Source organism: Ictalurus punctatus, chromosome 16 (genome assembly GCF_001660625.3).
Source record: "Ictalurus punctatus breed USDA103 chromosome 16, Coco_2.0, whole genome shotgun sequence".
Taxonomy (NCBI): domain Eukaryota; kingdom Metazoa; phylum Chordata; class Actinopteri; order Siluriformes; family Ictaluridae; genus Ictalurus; species Ictalurus punctatus.
Window position 1 is genome coordinate 25,276,098 of NC_030431.2, and position 6,934 is coordinate 25,283,031.

Here is a 6,934-nt window from a genome sequence, read left to right on the forward strand (position 1 = left end):
ATTTGTGAAAACAAACTCTGTAATCCCTTGACCATTAGCACTCGGGCCTCACGTCTGTTCTTACTGTCCACTCCCAGGCTGTTAGGATGTTTAAATTTGCTGATGACTCAACAATACTGGATAGGTTTGATCTCTAACAAAGGTAGAATAGCTTATGGAAGTTATATAACGTATATATGGTTGCTTACATATAGTCTACAATTGGTCGTCTTGGGCCAGCTCTGCGATGCGTGTTCATGAGACGGTTTAGTTCATGACCTCTCACGTGAGGTATGCACATTGGGAAGGCCGCACATGGATACACACTATCTTTAACAAGAACCTAAAACAAATACTAATATACAGTGACGAACATTTAACTTTTAGACGGCGTTCTTTCTCCACACTTGTAAACAAGGGGGCGGTTCTCGCACTATACCTCATGGGTGTGGCCTTCCCAACCCGCTTAGGTCACGTCACGGGAAAGGTCGTGGACCGAGGCGAGCATTTGTAGTTAGACAGTATGTCTTTTATTTCCTGGAAATGACTGAGCGTTTCCCTAAGCCCCTTAATTGTCAGCCGGAGTCGTTAATTAAATCGTGCGGAGAATTCCGAAGAATAATTTTCCAGTGAGGACATGCCAGATCAGGACTATGCACCTGATTTTCATTCAGAGAGTTCAGAAGAGAGCACGGTGTCGTGAGAGCACGATTGTCCCAAACAACTCTCAAGCTTCCAAAATATTAAAGTGTCTAAAGAATCTACTGCAGAAATTCAAAATGGCAGACAATGCCAAGAAAGCCTCATTCACTGCCAATATTCACTGCCAAAAGATCCAGTCTGCACAGTTGAGGATAGAACAGGAACTGGGGAAGATCCATGTGTGCAGTCTTCAAATGTATCCTCAGCAGTAAGCAAGAAGAATTACTGTTACATTTGTGGAAAGCCACAGTCAAAATGTATACGTCTCTTAAAAATCCCATGAGAAAACAACTGTGCGTGTCGGTCAAGTTTTGGTACTCCGAAGCGTGTAAAAAAGTGCTGGACCAACTGTGGGACTTCCATCTATCCATCCGTACAACTTCTACCGCTTAGTCCTTCTCAGGGTCACGGGGAAACCTGGAGCCTATCCCAGGGAACATCGGGCACAAGGCGGGGTACACCCCGGACAGGGTGCAAAGGGAACTTCGGACAGAATAAAGATGTTTCGGCGAGTGGGACCAGGTTGTTAAAACTCAGACGCAAACTAAAGAATACATAATTCAGAGAGATCCGTGGCGACACGTTCGAAATCGTCTTTCAGAACCAGTGGAAATTTGGGCAGAGCCAGGAAAAACTAGGGTCTTGTCTTGGGCACTAATGTCTCATACAGCTCTGTGTCAAAAGATATCGCGGGGTGTTTGGAAGCTGTTAAGTGTGATGAAAGATGATGACATCTCGGCTGCTTTGCAGAGTGACTTCTGCACTCTTCGAGTCTTTAATTTTTCAATAAACATTGACAGGATCCTTCCAAATATGACTGTCTTCGACTCCGGGAGCTTGGAAGACTTGTGCTGATTCTGTGAAGAGAATTTTCAATACAGACTCATGAGGATGCTGTAAGACCTGCAAATTTTAAGGTGGTTATCCAAGCTGTCAAGAAGGTGTCTGGGTTTGATGATGAAAAGAACTCCTACCAGACTCCAAACCTTGCTCTTAAGTCGGGCCACTCATTGAAAAAGATACCGGACATTAAACATTGCAGATCTCTAGTGGCAGAACACATAGAGATTTATGTGAGCTTAAAAGGTGAGGGAGGGATCAAAGATGATGTCTAAATTTTTTTTTTAAATTTTTACAGTGCTGGATGCTTTAATGAGAGGGCTATCAATGTCACAAGTAAGGTCATAAAGGATATTTTTAGTAAGTGTTGCTGTAACAATAATAATGATAGCAGATTTGTCCATGTTAAGTTTTAAAAACTCCCTTTATCTCATTTACACATGCTGACAGTGGACCGGTCTGGAGAGTGGGAGCAGATCTACAAGCTGTATAGATTTGAATATCAGCATATCATGAATATAATGAATAGTAGAGGTCCAAGAACCGATCCCTGAGGGATACCTCATTTTAAAGATACAGTAGACGACTTATAATATTGCATAGAAATGTAAAGCTGTCTATCCGTGAGATATGAAGTAAGCCAAGATAGAGCAGCACCCGTGACACCAATAACCGAGAGGTGGTAGAGAAGTAAGTCATGACGGAAAGCGGAACTAAGTAGTAATAGAAGAATAGAAAGAGAACCGGAGTCGGTAGAAAGTAATAGGTCATTGACAACCCTTACGAGAGCAGTTTCGGTACTACGAAGAGGAAGAAAGCCAGATCGAAAGCGGTCACAGAGATCATTTTGAGCAAGGAATGACTGGAGCTGGGAGTCAGCAGTACTTCCCAGTATTTTAGAAATGAACGGTAAGTTAGAGATTGGGCGAAATTTAGAAGGGACAGTAGGGTCCGAGTTAGGTGACAGTGCGGGGATGAAGTCAACCCAGACATTCAAAAGGCTATATAATTCAAAGTGGTCTGAACTTGTTTCTCACACAGCTTTGACCACCTTGAAAGAGGGAGGGGCACTTTAAAAATCCATCCTCCTTCCCGTTCACAGAGGATGTTCAGCAGCTTCACCAGCATCTTGAAAAGATTACTGGTTTAGCATCTGAGAACTTGAAAAAGATGCCATCAGCACAAGTCTATGGGGAACTTTGCAGAGCAAACCTAGCTTAAATAATACTGTTCCACCGAAAGAAATGGAGGAGAAGTAAGGCTACCTAGAGAGGAACACAGCTGACCTACATAAGGACGTTGCTGTTGGCCTTACAATTAAATTAGAGGTAAAAGGGGTTAAAAATTTGCAGCGTTGCTATCGCCAGACATGGTTGATGCCTTAACACACCTCATAAGCAGAAGAAAAGAGTGTGGCATCCCAGAAGAAAACACATTCCTGTTTGTTTGACTGCTTATCGAGGACAAGACTGTCTGACGATTTATGCAAATGAGTGTCGTCGGTAAAACCCTGAACTTCTCAGGTCAACACAATTATGCAAACATCTTGCAACTTTGTCACAGGTCCTAAACCTCAAAAACCATGAGTTGGACCAAGTTGCTGACCTTTTGGGCCACGATATTCATGTCCACAGAGAGTATTACAGGCTTCCAGAGGTTACAACCCGGCTGACCAAAATATCCAAACTACTACTTGCCATGGAGAAAGGTTCACTTACGAATCTTCAGCGCAAAACACGAGAAGAGATGGAAATCGAAGGTATCGATATTAAAGTCTTTACAAATGATATTGTATAGTTTAGTGTAAAGGCTATCAAGTATCCTTAGCCTAAAGATAATCCCTTGCGTACAACTTACTCGATGCTCGGGATGTTTATTTTTTGTTAGATGACATGGACTTGAGTGATTCTGAGCAAAGTGAAGACGGTGATGCTGAGGTTACATCCGGAGACTCCAACAGAAATGGGTTAAACATACAAACATCGAATCATTAAAGTCAACATAAGAAGTGTACCATATGATGCGCCAAATTATTATTATACAATAGTTCTGATATACACGCCTGTTCCTGAAGCAATATGGTCATCGTTAAACAAAGCAATATGGTCCATATGTGCCAAGACAATGTAAAATATCTTAATCGGTTAATACGCACGAGGTCGATCTGCTTATCGCACTTGTCGTAGACCTAGATGCGGAGAACGTCTTGTTAGAGATTTACAGTTTCACTGTAAAGGTGTAGTTTGTGTGTGAAATGTTTGATCATGTGACACCAGAACCTTTCTCCTGAGCTACACTATTATACACAGCACAGGAATGAACAGAGCTCGGCAACCTGTTGAGGAACCTCCAGGCACCTCAGACGGTATGAGCATCTACTTCAGTCTACCAGCATGTCCACTGAGGTTTGATTCACTTCCTGTACACCAAGCACTACCACTGTTTGTTATAGTATTTGATTTATCCCTTCACAGATGTTGACTCTGCCTTACGAGGCTCATTTTAACGAGATATCAATGTTAATCGAAATAAACAATTTTTTTTAACTAAAATGAGCGCCATAAATAGTCGGGGGGTTTTTTGTGTGGTTTTTTTTTGTTTTTTTTTTACATATTTTAAATGAGATTTGTATGATCTCCCTTTCTAGTTCATTTGACATGTATTCAGTCACTGTAGGATGCTCTGAAGCTGTTTAGAATGCAGTTTCGATTGCTTTGGTCGTATCGATTTTATAATGTCCTGTAAACGACACAAATTGAAATTTAGATTAAATTTTACATTTAGGATTAACTTGTACAAGTTTTTCCTGTTTGTTTCTGGTTTTTATTATTATCCCCCCCCCCCCACCACCACCACCATTCATTAGTAATGAACATAAACACTGATAGGAAGGACAAAGAGCACAGCAGGAGGAAAGAAGAGTGTGAACAAACCTGGTAAAAGCACACAAAGAACACTGATTCTTGATCTACACAATTCCCTAGTACGAAGTTGAAACAATTCAAACGAGTGTTCTGAACTATCAAGACATTGTATAAAGGAACTTTATCAGGAACCAAGCAAGTATAAACTTGATATTATGGAGTTAAATGTAACATCAGGATGCGAAAGGGTTTCAATCGATTATCTTATCCGAGGACGATAACAACACGACCGACGTGAATAAATAAATCGCCTGACTAACTAAAACAAACGGGCGGACACATGTTTGACAAAAGCAGCAGTTCAGCACATTTTCACTCTGTAGATTAGTAATCGGTAGCCTACAACAAGAGTAGACTAAAGACTAAAGGGTTGGGAAGTGTGGCTGGTTGGGAGAAGAGCTCTGGATGGAGCTCTGGATGGAGATGAGCTCTGGATGGAGATGAGCTCTGGATGGAGCTCTGGATGGAGATGAGCTCTGGATGGAGCTCTGGATGGAGATGAGCTCTGGATGGAGCTCTGGATGGAGATGAGCTCTGGATGGAGATGAGCTCTGGATGGAGATGAGCTCTGGATGGAGCTCTGGATGGAGATGAGCTCTGGATGGAGCTCTGGATGGAGATGAGCTCTGGATGGAGATGAGCTCTGGATGGAGATGAGCTCTGGATGGAGCTCTGGATGGAGATGAGCTCTGGATGGAGCTCTGGATGGAGATGAGCTCTGGATGGAGATGAGCTCTGGATGGAGCTCTGAATGGAGATGAGCTCTGGATGGAGCTCTGGATGGAGATGAGCTCTGGATGGAGCTCTGGATGGAGATGAGCTCTGGATGGAGCTCTGGATGGAGATGAGCTCTGGATGGAGCTCTGGATGGAGATGAGCTCTGGTCGTCATGGTGTTCACCTCAGGGTTCAGGAATTTGTTTTCCTTTTTTGTAGTGATTCTTGAACATTCTGCCGAAAGGGATGATGCAAGAAGGAGACAAAAACGTATATAGTCTCCGACAGAAATCTCTGCAGTAATGAGACATTTCCGGAACCACATCGCAAGGGGTAAACTCGCCAGTGAAATGGAATACCAACAGTGCAAGACTGCTGAGCGTCCTGCTGTGGCTAGTCACTTAAATATCCAAAACATAAGAGACTTTGTCAGGAATCGGGGGCTTGACGCTTTAAAAAAAAAAAAAAAAAAAAAACAGTTGAAAAATACTGAATAAGTGTTTTTATTTTTGTTTTGTTTTTTGCATTGGAAACATTTTAAATTTTTTAGGCTTTAAGTTTTACGCTTTACACTGTCGAATGCTTTAAGATGCTTTCAGCAATGTTCATTGCTGCTTTTTACGTTGATGACACGATAAAATATTTACGTTCTCCACCTCCATTCATTTGAGAGGGTTTTTTTTTTTTTTTTTTTTTTTCCCGTTACACATAGGGAAAATGTCAGCGTATCTTCTGATACGTAATATTATCAGGGCAACTACTGTAATGTTGTTGAAAACCAGCACTAATGAAACTTTTGCTCCTTCTTTTATTCACTGACTGTGCGTACTGTTATAAGTCCTCTGTAAAAGGTACGGTTGAATATTTACATCACTATACAGAAATATCATATATAGTTTAAAGGGTTGGGTCTGTTGGAGTATGTCCCCACAGGTGAGGGATGTCTTTACAATGCACAGGGCTGGTGTACGATGTGCTGAGTCCAATCTTTTGTCCTCATAAATTAGGTATGTCCTTTTAATGCACAGTGTCTTCACTTTTGTGTTTATCTTTAGACATGTTCCTTTTATTATGTTCGACCCTTTAATACACCTTAATTACATTTGTGTGTGTGTGTGTGTGTGTGTAGCCAATGTCCTTATAAATCCTGTTAGTCCTTATAATACCGTTTTGTGCATCTAATTAGATATCAATTGTCCTCATAATTCTGTAAGTCCTCATAAGTTGTGTTGTGTGTAAACAAACTCTGAAGTGAAATCTGTGTTGTGTGGCTCAAAATAGATTTATTTTTTGATGTACACACATCTCTTGTAGAGCAAGTGGAAAGGGGAGTCCCCTTAATGCAGCAAAAAAACCGGTTTAGGGTGCAGTGTCCTTGTAGTGCACAAAAACCCGTGCGTGTGTGTGTGTGTGTGTGCGTGTGTGTGTGTGTGTGTGTGTGTTCTGCGCTTCGCTCGGATGGAGGAGAAGAAGAAGTGTGTGAACGCGCGTTTTCTCTCCGTCGATGGGGATCTGGGTTTTTCTGATGCTCGCGGCGCGCGCAGAAGCGTTCGGTATTAATAATAATAATAATAATAATAATAATAATAATAATAGTCGTGTGTTCGGTTAGTAGACTGTTTATCCGCAAAAACAACTTTTCGTTTCCGTTTCGCTGTTTGTCGTTTTCGTGCTGCGTTCATATCCGCCGTGTTACTTTCGCGCGCGCACTATGCTGCTCGGCGCTCCGGCGCTCACGTGGCTTCTTTCCGGCGCATTCGGACCCAACCGGAG